Source organism: Notolepis coatsorum (genome assembly GCF_963971535.1).
Source record: "Notolepis coatsorum genome assembly, chromosome: 4".
Lineage (NCBI taxonomy): Eukaryota > Metazoa > Chordata > Actinopteri > Aulopiformes > Paralepididae > Notolepis > Notolepis coatsorum.
In genome coordinates, this window is record NC_140168.1 from 85,003,052 (window position 1) to 85,025,349 (window position 22,298).

Here is a 22,298-nt window from a genome sequence, read left to right on the forward strand (position 1 = left end):
CAATTCATCATAACATATTACATACATGACATACAGATAGACAGTAAACAACAGCACAGGGACCATCCAATATCAAACTATTGTTAAGGGGATGCAGACCAGAGAAAGACGTTTGTCTTGTTTACATCAGGGCCCCCCATTTGTAATTCATAGTGACAACAGCATCTAAAACAATATATTTATATGTATATTTATTAAGGCTGTCAAATATATCGCGTTAATATCGCGTTAACTCCCGATTCTATTAATGCCACTAATTTTTTTAACTCAAGATTAACTAAACATTTTTTTTTTTTTTTTTACTAGACTTCACTCAGGTGTATTATTGATGCTCTCATTGATACTATGTTTGTTTCTGAAGTGTGTGTGTGTGTGTGTGTGTGTGTGTGTGTGTGTGTGTGTGTGTGTGTGTGTGTGTGTGTGTGTGTGTGTGTGTGTGTGTGTGTGTGTGTGTGTGTGTGTGTGTGTGTGTGTGTGTGTGTGTGTGTGTGTGTGTGTGTGTGTGTGTGAGATATAGAGAGAGAGGGGGTGAGAGAGATGAGGAAGGGGCAAAAGAGAAAAAGATCTGGGAGAGTGTGTGTGTGAGGGAGAGAGGGGGGTGTGTGATTAATCAGCCCTTGTGTGTGTGAATGTAACAAGTTCCTAACGTTTTCTTTCCCCTATTATTTCATGCACACTTTATTCATTGTTTTAAATTATTATTTTCTTTTAAGTTATTTTGTGCATCACTCTGTTTTGAATTTGATGCAAATTTGCAATGCATGAGGGTCATCCTTTTGTGTTAAATGGCTGCACAAAGCAAGCATTTGTTGACTCGCATGTTGATAAGAGTATTAAAACTTGGAACTTGAAAAAGATCTGTTTAAGGTAAAAAAGAAATTAAAAATAAAAATGCGATTAATTTGCGATTAATCGCGAGTTAACTATGGACAATCATGCGATTAATCGAGTTAAATATTTTAATCGTTTGACAGCACTAATATTTATATATTGGAAGAGTATATTTATGAGACAGTATATTTTGTACATATGTAACGGTTGTGACAACGTCACCTCAAACTTCTAACGTCACAGGCAACAACACAGACCGCTATACCATAGTGTAACACACAGCAAGAATGTGAAACAAGTTACTATTATTAGTATTGGGTTAGAGTTGTTTGATTTACACTAACGTAATGTTAGATTGCTATCTGAGAAAGTTAAAATGCTAACGTAACGTTAGTCTATGTGAGCTGGCTACAACATTTTCCAATGTGTAATCGGAAGTCAAAACGGACTGCATATAAACTGCTGATGACTCATAACTTCCTATCACGTTTGAATAATGCTGTAAAGTTAAGTAAAAATGCATTTCAATAGTAATGTATATGAATTGAGAGCTTACCGATGCAGAGCTAAATCCAGTGTTGTCAACAGACGAGTCGCAATATTTACTTCCTAGTTTCCGGAGCTTGAGGAATGTCATTGGGAGAAATCAAGTCACCTGACGTTGTAATGCGTTTTGATTGGTTCCGCAGCAACGCCCCTTTTCACAAACGTAGGTAGTTTTTATCTTATCAACACATTAATTTTCATAAAGATATGACCCAAAAACCGTTGCCAACAAACGGAAATGTGTTATTATAGTATATTATGTAGTTCATATTACAATAACATATACTCTCTAAAACCAGATCAATCATTTCATTAACGGAAGCCTCTAGCAACCTTCGGCCCACCGTCTATGTCTACATCAGGGTCCCCCATTTTCAATTAATAGATTCACAAAATGCACACCTGCCCTGAGCCCTGTCGCCAGCCCATCCACCCATGTAAAGGGTAAATAAGCCTCCGCTAAACCCCCAACATTAGACACCGATTGACTGTCAGCATGAATGGTTAAGAGGAGGGAAGAGTAGGGCGGTCAGGTGGCGTAGCGGAGATTGCGTTCGTCACCAACACCGGAGACGCTGGATTCGCCTGTTCAAATCCAGCTCACAGCTCCGGCGTTGTCACCATCTTGGCTGGCCGTTCACACTGATACAATTGGCTGTGTTAGGGGGTGGGAAGGCTGGCGGGCTGGGTCCGGGTCGTTGTAAACAGCGACTCCTACAGTTCGGTCGCGGCGCCTGCTCAGCGCGGATAGGATCTAAGGAGGGTAGTGTGATCCTTCCACACGTTACACCCTCTCAGTGAGAGTCCGCGCTGCCAGGTGAAAAGAAGCAGTTGATTGGCTAGAGTGTCGGAGGAAGCACGTGATAGCCTCCACTCTCCCAGACCGACTGTGGGGAGTAAGTGCGCAGCGACCAGGAAGGGGATTGGGAATTGGCATAACGACTAGCATTGGGATGGGAGAAAATCTGAGGAAAAAGGAGGGGGAAAAAGATAAAAAAAAAATAAAAAAAAAAGAGGAGGGAAGAGTAAAGACAGCCCCGGCGGGGTACATGGGAACGGCGCCCCAACATTGTAGCATTAGCATTAGCTGCGCACGCTAGGATACTTGGAAAAACATCTCAAAAGTGAGTCATGATGACCACATTTATCCAAATATCCCGCCCCCTGCGCCAATACATCACTCGGTCGTCTCACGAGACAACGAGCAGTATTAGCCATACCAATGCCTGCTAGCGCAGGTCCTACCTGAGCGCGACGTAGCTCGACTGCTAAACGTTGCGCAAAGTCCTACGGTCCGCTGTCAAGCGACAAGGAAAAAACACAGGATAGGACCGCCGTGCTGTGGACGTGCCGAGAAGGATCCGGGGGCTGGCGTACTTCTGGCGAAGCCCAACATTGCGTAATCTTTCTCTACATAACAATCTCCAGTTCAGAAGTGCATCTGAGCTGCTTCCGCGTTGGAAACAAATGAGGAAGGGTGAGGCGTGACCACTTCCGGCGTAATATAGAGGACGCATGGGAGTGGCGTGGTCACGTGCAAGTGGGTGCATTTGTTTTGTTTCCCAGAGCACACTAGGTGCTGGAGATAGTGTTGTATCTCAGTAGGCAGAGCGAGACGCGAAGCCAGATGATATATAACATGCTAATGGTCCTTGTAGAAGTGGAGCAATCTTCCATTTACATAGGTATGAAGTGGCGGCACGGTGGTGTAGTGGTTAACACTGTCTCCTCACAGCTAGAAGGTCCAGGGTTTGATTCCCGCTTGGGGACCAGGTTTCCGCGTTGCCAGGTACCCAGGTGGGGTATCTCCCAGGCCTTTCTGTTTGCATGTTCTCCCCCTGTGCTTGCAAGGGTTTCCCCTCCCGATAAAATAAACCCAATGGAAAAACATGCACAACAGATCGCTAACGCTATCGCGTTCCCTGATGAAGATGGACAGGAGCACTTGGATTGGTCTGCTCCCGGCTTCCCTTGGGGGGAAGGACGACGGAATGGGTCAATTTCATCGGCAACCCAAAAAATGTCATGTGTATGTTCCTGTGTGTGCCACCCATCGCATTTGTGTGTCACTGCATGATGAATAAAGACTTCTTTAAAAAGTCCAGTTTATTATTATATTTATAGTATGTATTTTTAGGTGAATTTTCTGAAAATATGGCTAGGGCAACCATCTTAAACCTGTTCATCCCAAATCTGAACCTTCCTGAACTTGAACTTCATCGGTTTGTGATGGAATATTTGTTAGTGGATATGTTCAAAGTACCTCATATTTGGTACCATTTTGAAGCTAACAACTAGGGCTTTTAAAATGATATAAAATATGTGATTATCATGATTATTATTGTTATTATTCTTCATACTGTATGTACAGCAAATCTTTTGAGTTGAACTTGAACTTGAAACAAACAAATGCATTTTCCACCGCTTTACTTACATGGGATTATACAAATTTTTGTGTATGGCATTTAGACAATCTGGGCAATATAGAACAGCTGACAGATTAGAAATATCATCTATTGTTCAAGAGTTATGAATGAAACTAAATATCAAAAAATTTATTGAGATCCAGGATCTTTTTTTTTTTTTTTTTTTACTGTTACATATTATTTATATAATAATGTAATGTGTGTGTGAACATTTTTATTCAAACTTACCCCGTTCTCTTCCTCGAGCCTTGTCTTCCTCTCTGCCAGGCTGCCAGCCTGATCTCTCGGGTTCGGAAGGATGGGAGGGGGGGTTGGTTCTGAGCTACGAGCTAGCGGCTAAGCTCTGCTGGCCGACTAGAGGCTTCATCTCTGGGCGTGTGGGGCGTGTCTACCCGGTCACACTCATCGTCCGTTCTGGGTTGATCAAATTAAATATATTATATTATATAGAATATGACCCAGTAATAAATAAACTAATAACAGCAAATACACTATTCGAAAACATGGTTCCGCTCCGTCAATGATCCCCCGGGGACGAGCGGGGGTGAGCGGGGATGGGGGCGAGCGCCGTGCATGAGCCCCTGAAGTGTCTTTCATTCATTCTAGTCTCTGTGATCGTATAGTTTGTACCCTTCTACTCTCCATTGTTCGCATTTTCAATGTGGTTCGGTTGCAGGAAGGAAACGCAGACGAGGTGGTCTGAATCAAACAACTGGGGTGTTTATTCCATTCTTAATAAAACACATCTATGAATCAAACAAGTACAGGGTCTTCATTGTATATCTAATCGTCTCTTTGGTGGAGCATTCGGTCCATGATCTGATCAGCTGCGGCTGATCAGAGCGTTCCCCGGTGTTGTCCTGGTTGTCTCGGCAACCCGAGGCCTTCTTAGTTTGGTGCTGGTTGCCAAGGCAACTCTGGTTTCGGATCCTCGGAGTTTTGGGAGCGCTTGATTTCGTCTCGGCTCGGTGGATCCCTGCTATGAGGCTCTGTCATCTGGTGTCAGTGGCTCTGTGCGTCTCCGGCTCTGAGCGCTCGAGTCTCCTTTCTCCACCAGTCCTGAAATTTAAGCAGAGAGAAAATACCCTTTTCCCTGCCTGTCATGTGACGTCACTCCAGAGATCGGGCTTTCCCATTGGCCAAATTCCTTCTAGCAGGAATTCCTTTTGTGAGTGACACGTCATCTGGGTCTTGTGAGACAACGTTACACAGTGACCCTAATGCAGTCTAAAATAGGGAGAACCCTACTTTCTATTTATTCCTTTTACCTTATTTGGGAAGTGTCTACATGGCTCTCCGGGCACAGAGAATAGCATTTGTCCTTCAACAGAAATAGTATACTGGCTTCTTGATTAACCAATACTGTATAGTTTTATCTTTTAGCATTAAGAGATTTTATTCTTTATTGTGACTACCGTTTTCCTAATAGTTTTAAGAGTTATGTCCATGTTACTTACGTAATTGCCTTATTTAATGTTTCCTCCTACTGATTTGTATTCCTATTTCAAAGTAATCTTTAACCTTGTTTTAGCTTTATGAAACACTAAGTATTTTGTTTAGTTTTACACTAATGGTCCTTGCTTTGCTTTTAGTAAATGTGTGTTGCAATATTTAACCTGAGGCCATCTAACTAATCTCTCTGACAAAGCCATCAGTTTTACCTATTTCCTCAAGGTCTAAAACCATCCAGTCTATCTGTTCTATAGTTAATGTGTGACTGGTGACATTCTGCTTGCAGAATGTGTTTATTGGGCCGGGGGAGGATCATTCTCTATCTAGGTGGGGGAGAAAGCCGAATGGTTTCCTGTTCGATTTATTATTATACGTGGCCATTTGGTTTTACTGACCAAGTTTTACTGCAGCCCAAACCTGCTGTGCTCCCTGATCTTGGTGGCCTTCCTTGGAGCTATTTTTACAGGGGATGGTACGGTTAACAGCTGTTTGCTGAGGTCTGGCTTTTTCGGTGAGGAGACAGAGAGCTGATTTTTGATTCATTCTCTAATCCAACTTACCAAGTATTTTCGTCGTGCACATGTACATTTTCATTGATATTTTACATGTTTTATCTAGATAATATACGACACCCCGTTTCCTGGCTATTTTTTTCAGTCGCCTCGCTGCTTTAGAAACATGCTTTTGGAGCGAAAAACCTCCACAAAGACCTCTCACAAACACTAGAAACTGTCAAACTAAACTAAACAAACACTATTATATATACACGACAACTACATATATTTGATTAAAATCACTACTCACACGCTCTCCTCAAAATGGTTGCTGCACGCTCTGTTGGGGGGGGGATTCTGGTTATTCACAGCTCCTTCTAATGGTCTTTCCAAATGACAACAGTGGCTTTCCGAAAAATCCCAGGCAGCCATCTTTGGGACTTCCGGGAAGAAAATAAACACCAAGGGACAGTTCTTAGCTTTCGAAATCTGTTAAAATGGTGTCGATCGGACGAGAACTCGAGGCGTGGCGATAGTTTTGACAGGAGTACTTTTCCGTCTTCCCCGACGGCGTAGGTTTAAGAGAGTTCAAGAGAGATTAGGGAGACACAGAGAGGAGTGGTCATCGGGGAGGAAGAAGCTGGTATAGAGAGAGAGAAGCTGTTAGAGAGAGAGAAGCTGGTTGAGAGAGAAGCTGGTAGAGAGAGAGAAGCTGGTAGAGAGAGAGAAGCTGGTAGAGAGAGAGAGAGAGTGAGAGAGACGTTGCCTAGGTGATGAGACGGGTAGATAACAAATTATAGAAAGACAGTGGTAGATCGCTTATTACAGTAGGTTCAGGTTTTTCTCGCTACGAGAACAGACAGACACACTGAGAGAAGAAGAGCAGAGCCAGCCCTCCGGGAGATAGGCCGCTAGTGAGCGAGGAGATAGCACAACCAAAAGAGATATAACTTATTAATTTAGTTTCTTAACCTTTTAAAGACTTTAAATGTGTTTCATTCTGTACGAGACCTTTATTTATGGTGAATAAACATCCTTCTGATATGAAGTGACGACTCAACTTATTTTCCGGATGCAACAGGGGAGAACTAGCGGACTTCGTCACATGGTGCGATAAGAACCACCTCCAGCTAAATGTGACGAAGACCAGGGAACTTGCTTTGGATCTGGGGAGGAGAAGTACACCTGTGACCCCCGTTTCCATCAGGGGGGACGATGTGGACATGGTTGAGGACTACAAATACCTCAGAGTCCACCTCGACAACAAACTGAACAGGTCGAAACACCTATGCCTCACCTCATGCAAAGTACCAGCCTGCTTCAAATCCTCCACCATCACCCTGGTGCCTAAGAAGAACAAGGTCACTTGTTTGAATGACTAGCGCCCCGTTGCCCTCATCCCCATAGAGAGCAAGAGCAAGAAGACCGTCCTGAAGGAGATACCACCCACCCTAGACCCCCACCAATTTGCCTACCGGCAAAACAGATCCACAGACGACGTAATAGACACTGGGTCTCATTCTCCAACGGACTTACGACAAAAAGGGCTTTCTCTTAGGGCCATTTGAGACCTTTTCGGGCAAGACATGAATATAAACAATATATTATAATATAATATTAATTATATATGTTATATTGGGACGGTTGGTGAATCCCAAAATCGTCCCGAAAAGGTCTCAAATGGCCTTTTCTCAAAGAGAAAGCCCTTTTTGTCGTAAGTCCTTGGTGAATGAGACCCAATGACCTTCATAACACCCTCATGCACCTGGACAAACCCAACACCTATGTGAGGAAGCTGTTCATAGACTTCAGCTCAGCTGTCAACACCATGCATAGTCCCCTCCATACTGGACACCAAACTCAAGAGACCTGGGCCTCGACCCCAACCTGTGCAGCTGGATCCTGGACTTCCTGTCGGATTGGCGACAGGCGGTGAGAACGGGCTCCAGCATCTCTGACCCCCTGATCCTCAACACAGGAGCCCCCCTGGGCTGTGTCCTGAGCCCCCTCCTCTACTCCCTGTACACCCACAACTGTGTAGCCACACACAGCTCCAACTTGATGATCACATTTGCCGACGACATAACGGTGATAGGACTGATCACCAACGGTGACAAGTTAGCATACAGGAGTGAGGTTGAGAACCTGGCAGAGTGGTGCCAGGGAAGCAACCTCACTCTTAACGTTGACAAGACCAAAGAGCTGATCATCGACTACAGGCAGGGAGGAGGGGAGCATGACCCCATCCACATCAACAGGGTCGCAATGCAGAGGGTCGACAGCTTCAAGTTCCTCTGAGTTTACATCACAGAGAAGCTGGACTGGGCAGTGCACACCGGGCCACGTGGTGAAAAAGGCCCAGCAACACCTCTACCACCAGGAGACTGAAGAAGTTTGGCAAGGGGCCGCACATCCTGAAGGTCTCCTACAGAGGCACCACAGAGAGTACACTGACAGGATGCAGCACCGCATGGTTTGGAAATGCCAACCAGAACGACTACCGAGCACTGGAGAGATGCGAACGGACGAAAAGATCTGTGGATGTAAGCTATATTATACAGTGTTAGTTTTGTCAACGAAAATGATGACTAAATATGGTCGTCAACGACGAAGCTTTTCCCCCTAACTAAATCTAGACTAAAACAAAAAAGACAAAATCCAGACTAAAACTAACTGACTAAGACTAAAATGAAAAATAAATGAAGGTGACTAAATATGATGACAATGAAAAAAGAGCATTTGACACATGACTAAGACTAAAACTAAAATTTAAATAGCTGACAAAATTAATACTGGCTATAAGCCAACTAAATTTTAATTACAATAGTTCATGGTTGAAGGATAACACAGACACTATATTGAAGCCAACTAGGTCGGGTGAGTTCCTCCATTTGTGACCATCGGACCATCGGGCGTCTACATGAATAGAAATGTATGTGAATTTGACTGTAGTGGTACATAGAATTGCATTACAAGATAATAAAATGCTTTTTTTTCATTAACGAAAACTAGACAAAAATGACATTTGTTTTCTTTTTTTTTAAACATTTATTTATTAGTCATCAAAGGTACAGTTGAATACAGTACAGTACACACACATTGAATGGCACATTTTGTATTTTCGAACCTCCTGGGTTCCCACAGACATTGCAAAATTTAATTCAAGGCCTTTCTCAAAAATAAAATTTATAAATAAAAGGATACAGTTCACTTTTAAGTGCTGTTTTCTATAGCAAAAATGTATAATAATAATAATAATGAATAAAGAGAAAAAAATACACATTTATTCGGATCCAATATTTATGGCTCAAAGCCAATCTCCGACAATTACTACCTTGTGTCAAAAACAAGCACTAAGCATTTCAAGGACATTGTACGAACCCTCCCCCCTCCCTCCCATTTTCCCTTCCCTATCTTGCCCAATCCTAAAAATACACAACAGGAAACATAGAACATACAAACACATATCTCTCTCACTCATCCTTCCTTCTCATTGTCCTAGTGTCTTTAGCTTGGCTATGTAACCAATAAAAGGGCCCCATACTATTTTAAACTTTTCACTAGACCCCCTTAGGTTGTATTTAATTTTCTCCAGATTTAGAAAGAACATGAGATCTTTGAGCCATATGGATGCTTTGGGGGCTGCTGGTGATTTCCACTCTAGCAAGATCCTTCTGCGTGCTAGTAGGGATGCAAAGGCAATTCTATCTATTGTTCTTCTCCTAACCCTTTGGTGATCCGGTCTTGGTAAGACTCCAAAGATGGCTATTTCTGCACTGGGAGTTAGCTCCATGTCGAAAGCCTCGGCGAGGTGTTTGAAAATAGCTGTCCAGAAGCTGTGTAGGCGGGGACAAGACCAAAACATGTGCGTCATATTTGCTGGGACATGTGACATCTATTACAAGAGTCTGTAATATTGGGATATATTTTGGCGAGTTTAGAGTTTGTGAAGTAGATGCGATGGACCACCTTAAATTGCATCAGATTGAGCCTGGAACAGGATGTACTATCATTTACTCTGGCCAATACTCCATTCCAAATATTCTCATCTATAGCATCACCCCATTCCTTTTCCCAGTCCTCTTTGATTTTATCAAGAAATGTTTCTGTGTTACAGGAGATCAGGGTGTAAATCCTTGATATAAGACCTTTTTGATTTGTGGGGATGTCCAGAATTGTGTCAATTACTGAGTTGGAGATAATAGGGAAGGAGGTATTATGTTGTTTAACCCAGTTTCGAACTTGAAAGTATCGGAATAAATGAGATCTCGGGAGGCCAAATTTTTCACACAGATCGCTAAAACTACAGAAAACCTTATTGGTGTATAGGTCCCTCACTCTAACTAGGCCTGACCTTTGCCAGGTCAAAAAGGCTGCATCAGTGTGGGGACGGATAAACAGGTGGTTGTTGCAAATGGGGCTGTGGCTGGAGAACCCAAGGAGTCCAGAGGCACGCCTGAATTGAAGCCATATTTTCAAAGTCGATACAACAATTGGGTTTCTTGAAAATTTGGTTGGCCGGATTGGCAATTCAGATGAGAGCAGAGCCAATTTTAAACTATTTTTTATTATTTGTATTACTGAATCAAACTGTAAACAGAGCTATATTCTTACCTTACCTACTTTCATACACTTCCAATGAAATTCATATGTCGGTTCTATGATGTTAGATGCTCTGTTGTGAGGAGAAGATGACTTTTGACCTAAATCTAGCAAAGTTTTTTTTTTTTTTTTTTTTTAACTTTGGCCATTTCCCTGGCTCTTTTATACGTTTATCGCATTTATACTTGGTCAAGTTCGACCGACAGAAGCAGGCTGAAAGGGTTCAGATGGGGGGGAAGACACTCTGGGAAAGGCACGGCTGCAGTCCGGGATTCGAACTCGCTCAGCCCCAGATCCGTGACGAGCACGGTTGTCCACGGCGCTGAAATAGCACTCGCGGTACGTGGTGAGCTACTGGAGCTCCCCTAGCAAAGTTGTTTACCATTCCAGTTAGGTACATCCTGCCAAGGTTGATTCTCCTAACTGGGCCATTTTCATCTGATTGAACAATCTTATCACACTTTTTACTGTAACCTTGCTGTTTACATTTTTTATTTGTATGCTCGCTTATGCCTGTATTTTTTACTGTTGTTGTATGTCCGTTCTATTTTATAATTTTTAGACTATTTTTAAACTTAATCATTTTAAACTATTTTATTATTTGTATTACTGAATAGAGAGCCTATTAGGATGCTAGATCCTAATGTGAAACACTGTGATCAGGGAGCGAAATTAACTTTTTGACTCACCGGCCAGTGGCGGGTAGATGGGAAGAATCTCCACTGTCTGTGTGTATACTCGAGTGGCCTCCAGCTCCAGCAAGGATTCTCCGGGGGTGCAGCTGGACCCTAAATGCTACATTCAGCATGCAAAAGAATTCTCCGGCGCTGCACCTGGACCCTAGTCAGCAGCCCTCACTCATGCGATGTAAACCAGGGACTCGAATACGCATGTTGTTGTTGTAGGATGCCAAGAGCTATCTGTAGCTACTGCTGGATGGCGTTGGGACAACGCCTCAGTGAACTATTTAGTTTACTGCGACATTTCATAGTGACTAGTTACCTAGTCAACGAAGGTATTATGCACTGGACTATTGCTGGAGGATTTGTTGATGTCGGGAGCTATCCGTAGCTAGCCGGCTGGATAACGTTACACAATGCCTCGTGTATTAAACTAAGTGAATAGTTGACTGGGTCATTTTGTAACGGTAGCTAACGTTATCTCACGAAGGTCCCACACTGACTAGACTAACGTCACGGTGAGGCAATAGCCTCTGTTTACATGCAGGCATTAGCAGCAGCAGCAGTGCTAACTAACGTCACGGTGACACGGAGGCAATAGCCTCTGTTTACATGCAGGCATACAGAAACAGGTGGGGAGGGGCTAGCAGCAGTGCGCGGTACGCGCTTCATGTCGGCTGAGACAGCGAGTAAGAACTCCGCTAAAGAATTGGATCATGATTTTCGGTTTTCACATGACTATTTGATAGCCCGTCACACGGCGCTCAGATGTCTCAGTGGGAGGCGCCAAACGTAAAAACTGAGCGCAAATGGCGGGTGGCGCTCTCTAGTTTCGGTCCCTGACTGTGATTTACCATACCTTGCTATGCTCGCTCATGCCTGTATTTTTTACTGTTGTGAAGCACTTTGAACTGCAACCTCTGTATGAAAAGTGCTATACAAATAAAGTTATTATTATTATTAATAGTGAGGTAGACTGACAGGATCCTGCTTCAGATTCACACCAACTCAGTGTCGGTTCTTGGGTCCATAAAATCATCTTGTGGATATTGGCTGCCCAATAGTAGTTTCTTATATCAGAGAGTGCCAATCCCCCACCCTCTCTAGGCCTCTGTAAGAACTCTCTTTTGATTCTGGGGGGCTTGCCTCCCCATATAAAATGGGAAATCAGTGCATTTACTTTAGTAAAAAAGGATTTGGGTAAGAAGACTGGAAGGGATTGAAAAAGGTATAGAAAACGTGGAAGCACATTCATTTTTATGCAGTTTACCCTCCCTGCAATAGTTATATGTAAGCTATTCCATCTCTCCAGGTCTAATTTAAGCTTGGCTATTAGGGGTGAGAAATTATTCTCGATAAGGTCTGAAAATTTACGACATATGTTCACTCCCAAATACTTAAAACTGTCTTTAGATATCTTAAAGGGGAATTGCTTTTCAGGGATCTGTAAGGCTAGATTATTCACTGGGAAGCATTCACTCTTTGAAAAGTTAAGTTTGTAACCTGAAAAGGTTCCGAATCTATTCAGCAGTCCGATAGTTTGGGGGATGGTAGACAGTGGATCAGAAATTAATAATAATAAGTAATCTGCATACAAGGAGAGTATATGTTCCGAACCATATCTAAAGATTCCTTGATTGGAGTTGGCGGATTTGAGCACAATAGATAAAGGTTTGATTGTTACGGCAAATAGCAAAGGACTCAGAGGACATCCCTGGCGGGTACCTCTACCAAGAGTGAAGTACTGGGATATCATCCCATTAGTACTCACAGATGCTTTAGGTGCCGAGTATAAAATAGTTATCCAAGAAATAAATTTGGGACCCATACGAAACCTATTAAGGACCGTCTAGCAGATACCCCCACTCCACCCTATCAAATGCTTTCTCCGTATCCAAGGAGACCACCACCTCTGGTGTCTCACTGGATGCAGGAGAATGAACAATATTTAAAAGGCGCCGGATATTAGAGAAGGAGTTGCGGTTTTTCATAAACCCTGTTTGGTCTAATGATATGATACCTGGCATAACCAAATCTAGCCGCATGGCTAGTGCTTTTGCTAGGATTTTATAGTATGCATTTAAAAGGGAGATAGGGCGGTAGGAGCTGCAGTCAGATTGTTCTTTACCCGGTTTTAATAGCCAGGTTATTGAGGCCTCAGTGAGAGTTGGAGGCAGAGCCCCTTGGTCCAGAGAGTGATTGAACATTTTTAACAGGAGGGGGGTTAATTTATCTATGAATTTTTTATAGAACTCTATTGGATAGCCATCTGGGCCAGGGGCCTTGCTACTTTGTATCAGTCTAATCGAGTCTGCTATATGACCAAAAAATGTCATTCGTTTTCTGCGACTAAATCTAGACTAAAACAAAAAAGACAAAATCCAGACTAAAACTGACTAAGACTAAAATGCTCAGACCTGTCATTGACTAAAACTGACTAAACGAAAAATAAATGAATGTGACTAAATATGATGAAAACGAAAAAGGAGCATTTGACACATGACTAAGACTAAAACTAAAATTAAAATAGCTGCCAAAATTAACACTGGCTATATACCATAGATAGACAGTATTCACCAAGCGTTGCGTCAGCAAGGCACACATGATCCTGAAAGACCCCAGCCACCCAAACCACAAACTGTTTGAGCTCATACCATCTGGCAGACGGTACCTTGAGTCTCAGGTCCACATACAAAAGAACACTGAACAGCTACTTCCACCGGGCATACAGACTGGTTAGACTCGGAATTATCACATGAGCGTACACACAAAAGCCTTAAGTGACTCACACACCACACAAGCACACCTATTACATGCACACACTGCTGCTACTTACACTGTAGAACAAAGTTACTACGGTTGAGGAGCCGAGAAAAACAAGCATCTCACGTTTTTCTGAATGTATGTACATTTTAGAAAGCTGTGACAATACAATAATCTGAATTAGTTGGGGGCCTTAGGGATATTTTCGTGCAAATTTGTGCAAAAGCACCAAATTTGCCCCAGATGTAGCCCAGAGTATGCTCAATTGATTCAGCCAGGGCGCCCGAGCCAGCGACCCCGGGGCCACCCTGGTGGCCAAATCAATATGGCCGCTGTCCGAAAAAGGTCTTGGCTATAACTTTTGAACCAAATTAACTAGAAATACAAACTTGGTGTCTATTTTATGTCTTTTGACTATTAGAAACACATTGGAATGCTTATCTTTACAATTGGGTGTGTCTGGACCCAGTAGCGGCGCCAGAGAATTGGCCTCGCGGGAGCTTTGGAGGGGCTGGATTGTTTATAGCAGGGGCTAATGAATTTTAATGCAACAAACAAAATAACGGCTAATATAGGCTAGGGGTCGGCTATTAGGTTTGGCCACGGGCCATATTTTCCACAAGCCGTTTCTTGGCGGGCCAGGATCAAAAACAATGACTAATTTAATATACTGATATTGAAAAAGAAAAAAACGTTTTTCTCTGGTCTGCATCCCCTTAACAATTGTGTGTATTGCGCCGTACTGTATTGTACCCGTTCTGCAATCTGTTTTTCATTCATTCATTCATTCATGAACAGCAGATCAGCTGTTGCAGTCAGATCACCGCGGCGGGTGACGAACAGATCAGAATGCATGCAAACACGACTCACCATACCTTGTTTGTTGTTAAGTCCTCCAAAATCCCTGCTAATGTTTGAAACATGTCACATATCCACTCGCCGCCCTCCAATTCCAGATTGGCGTTGAATGCAGCAGCTACTTTATCTGCCAACTTGCCTCGTTGTTGTTGTTGTTGTTGTCGCCACATATTATGCAGAGAGGACGTCGGCTCGGCACGCAAGAATCACCGACCTGTTGCGATAAACCCGTATTTTATGTATGGCTCCTGTTTATTAAAAGAAGCGTTATATTTCCCCGTTCTATCCAAAGATGTTTGTTTTGTTTTTTTAACTTGCACGCATCTCGAACGCGGAAGTGAAAGTGCGTTAGGGAAATAATATACATGCGGCCCGGTGGGACTATTCCATTGGTTCTCCCAGTCCACGTGACCATTTCTAGCATTTCAATTGGCTATAGTGACAGACATGCTTTTGATGACGTCCGGTAGATAGATACAGCTTCACAATAAAAGAGGTGGAGATACTCATCACGCAAACCCACGATAATGTTGCCGTCTCTCTCTGCCAAATTTCTCAGTTCTTCGCTTGATATTGTGGGATATTTGTAGATATCCTGATGAAGAATGTGCTCAGTCAACCGAGGCTTGGATAATAACAAAGGTTTATTAACCAAACAGATAGAATACATAGAGAGAATGGCTGAGGCTCTCGCCCCAGGTGATCAGCTGAAATTACCCAGGTAAGAAGCCTTGATTGTGGTCGGGAGGAGCCCTTTATAGTTCAACAAAGGGGGTGTGTGGTCCCATTTGATAGGTCAGATGGGGGGGAGGGGGTACAGGTTTGGGGACACAGGGGAGGGGGGTGATTCCACAGAGAGGGGGGGGGGCACAGGTAAGGGGAACATATTTACATGAGGACATATTATACCACAATACTCACTTTTCTTTCTTATAATGTGGGTGAGATTAATGTATAATATACCAGGATTGTTTGGAACAGGTAAAAGTGGGGACCGATGTAATCCATCGGTTATCAGATAATGAAAAAAATAGAAAATAATTAAAATAATGAAAATGTTGGCCAATGTGTTCTGTTGGTTGGCCTAATAATTTAAACTAGTATTATTTATATACATGATTCATGACATGATCGACTGGACTGCGGTCTGTGTTATTTTGATATCAGAGATGTGGGAATAGATGTCACCCTTTTCTTTTATTAATCGCTCAAAATACCTATATCAATGAGTGGTCCTCATCTCTGATATCAAACAACAATTAACATAATCATTTGAAGCTATCGCTGTGCAAATATCTTGGCATACCTTCAGTCGTTCATGTCGTGACTCTGGGGAGCTAATGTGATCGTTGTGCATACAGGCATCGTAATAAACCAATTAAATACATGCACTGTCTGTGTGGTCAGAGTGCACAGGGTGAAAAAACAAAATTGTGTGCATAATTATTAGGAATAGGATTTACACATAAGGCTAATGTGTACAAAAACATTTTAACAACCGTTAACCTGGTGGTTAATAAAACTAACATGATTGATTATGGGAAACTGTTCAAAAATATATATATATATTTTTGCACGTTTTATGATGATTCTTGATGAAATTACTTAGGATCCAGTTGTATTTACCCTGAGTTTGAGTGTCACTTTCATCTGTGATTGCCTCAGTTTTGTTGGTCTTTACTTAGAATCAGGCAATTTTCTCCATTTCTTCTCTATAAATGAGGAGATAAAACGTCTTATGCATCGCTTCTGTATGTAATTCTAGTGCATATACTATCAATGGTTCACCATACAGGTGCAAAACAACGTTACATGTCCTCTTCTATGAGAGAATAAAACAACTGATTCTTTCTTGTCTGACAATACAATTTTGTAACTTAAGTAATTCAAATGTGATGTAATGTGATCATGTGGTCACTTCTTCCTTCAGCAATACATTTTAGCTCATTATTACTAACCATTGTTAATGCTTTCTCATTGATTTCTTTTCATCACATCCCTAGTTCATCGTTTTGCAGATACATACAATTGTGTGAAAAGTTTCCTGCTTGTGAAGGTATTAATCTGAATGATGTTGCGTCGTTGTTGACAAGGTGTTCTCTGTCGGTCGTGTGGCAGGGCCAAACAGTAACACATAAAAATTAAATAAATACATACAATAGACATTACCTTAGTGGCTAATGTGTCAAAATAAAATTGAAAACCGTTACCCTAGTGGTTAATATCAAAAGGTGATTATGATAATCGTTATGCATTGTTCTGTGGTGCATACTATCAATGGTCAAAACAAACTTGGTGTCTTGGAACAATCCAACTGGTTCTGCCCTGTTTAACAATACCATTTTGCAATGTGACTCTGTGATCATTTCTCATTGTCATTATAAAATTGGTTAATGCAATCTTACTGATTGTATTTCATCATATTCCTAGTCAATAATTTTCCAGATACATATGAACTCTGTGAAACAGTTCTTGTTTGTGAATCTGACAGTTGCTGTGAAGTGTTGATCATCTGTTCTCGGTCTGTCGTGTGGCAGGGCCAATACATACATAACAATGTGGACAATGTGTGTTCAGAAGTATCTTGTTCCACAGGTCTCTGATGATGTCTCTTCTTGACGATGCAGTCGGGAACATTCACTGGTCGTCGTTCATTCAGAGGGGGCCTACAGGGGGTCGCCGTCCGCTCCCTGTGTACCTTGTCAAGGGTCACCGGTAGCAGTCAACTATAGTGGTCTTTTCCTGCAGCCTATGTTGTTCTCCACCACCATCACATGTCTGCCACTGTGCTCACGCTTGGCCCCTATCAGGCCTAGAGACATGGTGGTCAGGGCGTTCTTGAACGTGCTGTGTGGTGGTTGGTCCCCCCCGTTCCTCGTCATCGCGGTACTAGAGGGGCGAGGGGGCGGGCGTTTTTGAATGTGTTGTGCTGGTTTCGCTGTCCTCTCCTCGTCATTGCGGTACCACTTGATGGAGGGCGAGGGCCCGCCGGTGTAGTGGCTAGTCAGTAGGACGCTCTCTCTCACACGGATGACAATCTTGTCATGGGAATCCACCTTGATGGTCGGGGCTTTGGTTCCCATCTGTAGGTGATGGGTTTGGTCTGTCGTGGTCTGCAGTGCCGGGGTGGGGGCCGTCAAAAGGTTGATCTCCTCTTCGTCAGTGTCTCCTTGGTCAGTCTCCTTCGTGGTCCCCTGCTCCACTTTCTTGGGGATGTCTGTGGGCTGGGTTGGATGGTTCTCCCACGGTTGTTGTCGTCGCCTCTGGTTGTGTCCGCAGCTCCTTGGCGGCGTCCCTGGTGGTTCTATGCTGTCGTGGGTCGCTCAGGTCACTGGGTTGTGTTCCTCTCTGTCTGGTCCTGCCGTCGTTCGTGGTTCAGGTCACGCGTCGTCTCACTCGTCCTGTCCTCTCACCAATTCGTGATCTGAGGGTGATAAACACTGCCTTAGAAAACTCCTCACATAAATGATTCAACGCCTTTCTGCTAAAGTGGAAAATCATTTTGGGATTAATTCAATTCATTGTAAATAAAATCACTTAATTGACAATAGGAAATGCAAACCAATTGCATTAGCAGTGATAAAATCACTTAATTGACAATAGGAAATGCAAGCCAATTGCATTAGCAGTGATTCCTTACGTCAAGAAGGTCACATTCACTACAATTTATCAGGTCTTGTATCTAACTAGATCTTACAGCATTAGGCTTTAAATAAAATTTGTAAATGAATGGCCAAAGTCTTGAATCAGATAAAATAGCTCCTTGTCTTCATATTCTGATGGTCTTAAATTGAAGTTGATCTTACCTCAGGCCGCGTACGATGGTGTGCTTCTTCAAGATACTTACCTCGCCATGACTTCTCGGTTGTTCTTCACATCTCAGTGTGGCTCATCATAGCATAGCATGGGGAAAAAACATAAAATCTAGGTAGCCAGTTAATTTTGCATGAAAAACAATCATTCGTTCTGTCATCTAACCATAACTAACCTTACTGTCATGCATTTGTCCTAATAAACTAACCTACACTGTAGCACTCAACACTTTGATGACCATTGTTACTCAGCTGATAGAGGTGTGCCTTGCCTGATGTCCTGTCGTACAGAACCTGTGAGTCGCTTTGGATAAAAGTGTCAGCTAAATGATCAATGTTGTTGATATCTTGTACATTTAGATAATTGTGCTGCAATTTTGGTGGTTGATAATTTTGCAGTCATGGAAAGTAGTTGTTAAAAGAATAGTCTAAGGAATAGTCATGCATGTTATTGGTTATAAACAGAGAATAGGAGGGGATTGTAAGTAAAGTTGTTTTCATCATTAATCTTTCATCTCGGGCACTTCTCTAATTCATGTGCCTCTTGAAAAGAGATGATGAAAACGACTGGTTAGTTATTGTTAGTATGGGAGTTAGGTAGATTTTCATAACTGCAAATTCATCACCTGTGTCTAATTCATGTTAATTAAGTGGTTCTCTGTTGCCATCCACCGCCAGGTGAGTTCATCAAGTCTGTGGTCACGAGTGTAGGCATTTGCATTGCTTTGTCTCCCAAGTGTAAATCTGCATCTAAAGCGATACTTCCTACTATACTAAGTGGAGATACTAAGTTGAGTCTCTATAGATGTGGTCAGACTGGCTATTTGCATTGTCTTTCACTCCACATCGTCCTCAGCTGGTTTGAGTGTTCAAATGTAGATTACTTTGGGGTCTCAATTTAAATGATTGTAGCTGGTCTCACTTTGTGTCTTGTCTGTGTTCAGATGCAAATCACTGGAGTTTCAACTTTTGTGATACAATGTGTTTACACCCATTCTGCATCTTGACCCAGAGCCAGATCTCTTGGTTGTCTGTAAATACAAACACATGTTAATTTCCCACTCTTTTCTTTTATTCTGGGTGAATCCTCTTTGACTGTCTGTGTGCTCAACAATTTGGGTGTAGTCATTCATTGTTTTGCATCTCGCCTCAGAGCCAGATCTGTAAATACAAACACATGTTAATTTTCCACTCTTTTCTAAGACCATCTGAGTGGGTTCTCCTTGATTGTCTGTGAGCTTAACAAAACATCAGCTATTTCTCATCCATCCCGTCCTAGGATGTAATGATAGTGTTATCATTTATCAATCATATCGCATATGTACACAAGCATCATATGAATGTGGACCCACACATTTTGAATCATGTTTAAAATGTCTTACAATGGAAAGGGCTAGTTATCTTTCATTGGTTCTTTAGATAAACACATTAACTCAAGTGAATATAACCTAAACATCTTACTTTTAAACATGATCTATGTTGTTTGTGCCCAAGTTTTTCAACATTGAAAGCTTATAAAGTCTAATCTAACGCTGTTTATGTGGACAATTCCTGTACTGCCATATACTGGGAACCGGAAGTGTTTGTTTAGCTCCCATGGTCAGTATGACCGGTACGCCCACAGATGTATTATAATTCTGAAACAGACATTGTAATTAGCTTTATGTGACTTATAATGTGTAAATTAAAGCACATAAACACTCAAGTGATCTGAGATAGTTGTAATTTACTGTAACTGAGATGATAGTTGTGTATGTACAGTTTCTACGTCAAATGACTCCCTTTTCTTGACTCCTTTTTTATCACAACCAGTACTGAATTTTCAAATCTGGTATGTCATAAATGTACAGATGTAGCAGTACTGACTATCTGTATGTCATGTATGTCATAATATGTCCTGATAAATTGAAAATGGGGGACCCTGATGTAAACAAATCTGGTATTGAAAATGGGGGACCCTGATGTAAACAAGACTAAAGTCTCTCTCTGGTCTGCATCCCCTTAACAATTGTGTGTTGAGCTGTGCTGTATTGTACCTATTCTGCAATCTGTTAATAAAGTTTTCAATCAATCAATCAAAGCATCTATATTTATGATTTTCATACTCACCGGGGGAAGCTGTTTGTGTTGACGTCGGTTCCTGAGGCTGTAGCACGTTACGTGTCGTTAATGCAATGTTCGGTTCGTTTCTCCGGTGGTCTGGGATAATGTAATCCTGGAAACACTCTTCTGCATCTCGCCACCGCAACTCAACACTTTCCAATAGCAGCGCGCACATACATATACAAATAAAACATATACTACACGTGGATTTCATATACCTTCGGCCTTGGGCATATTAAACTTTACGTTTGCCTATGGATAGTTTAATATAAAATCATAACTTAACGGCGCGCATAGCGTCACGTCATTGCTCCATGCGACGTTCGTGTGTTCTCATTCGCCTCGGAAATAACGCTTTGCAATTCATACAGTATTTTTCCCACGAGCTCTCAATAGCCTGGAATTCCTATACCAGCGTTTTGTTACCGAATGAACGCGCCTGTGCATATGTGAAACGTAAACAAACTGAAACGATAAAACTATACTTCCCCAAATGGCCGTTCCCGTGGGCCGGTGTTCTGCGGAATCCGGAAATTACTATCCTAGTTTGTTCCCGTGAACTGCACTTCAATGTTATTCTTTGTATAACGGTAACTCGTCTCTCAATGCTCGTCGCGCTATCCGCAGCCGGTTCTTGACTCAATAAAGCAACGCGACGGGTCCTATAATACTTGTGCACATACGAACGAGACTTAAACAGACAAACAAACAATAATACATATAAGTTAACGTGTGTGTATATCTGACTGTATTGGATCGCTGTACGTTTAGTCGGCCAACATCTGTTGCGACAAGGCATTTATACCCTTGATATATAACTACACATCGTTATTAAAATCATAACGACCGAACCTGACTTCGAAATTTACCAGCGATATATTAGATTATATATACCTTTTAATCATACTCTCGGCCTCTTAACCCGCGACTAACGTCCTGTTTAATGTACTTTCCGCGACTGATGTCCCGTTTAATGTACATTTACGTACTCCCGGGACATCGCGTAATCATGTACTAACTAGGACATCGCGTGATCATCTTCCCGCTATCTGTATTGATCAATTGGTTAATTTAATCCAAAATACATCGTTTTCAGGAATGGAAGAGATTGTGAGCTTAGTTTGAGGTTGAAACAATGAATATTATGACGCTACTCTGGTAATTTCTAATTATGATTCCATCAGCTTCTCGGTCCTACTTCCCGCCTCTTTGCAAAGGAATCACAGAACGTTTTTAACAGAGTAGCGTTTTCAAGGATATCACATCATAATAAGCTCACGTATCTTCTTTTGTTGCCTATATTTTTTAGTCTGCATCAGCTAGACTAGGGGTAGCAATCCATCAACCTGTACTGTGTGCCTTAGCTTTTGATCGGCTCCGACTCGACCTGGAATAGCACTTCAACCTTTGTGCCTAAACTTTTGGGACTAGCACATATAACCCATCCTTTCAGAACCGCCTGATAAGGACCCAGGTGCACGCGCGCCCTGGTAACGATTCTCAATACAGATCAGATATATTAATGCACATTATTCTTACTCAGCCATGATCTCAATATTTGACAACATTCTGTAATATTCACCCGGCACAGAGAAAAGCGGGAAGTTTTTTAATTCCTTTCCATAAATTTTTGGTCGACCAGTCTATATACTCACTTTTCTCTGTATAGATGAAACGATACAGCATGCCGGGAGGACGCAAAAAGTCCGTCACAAGTTCGTAGACGCCAAT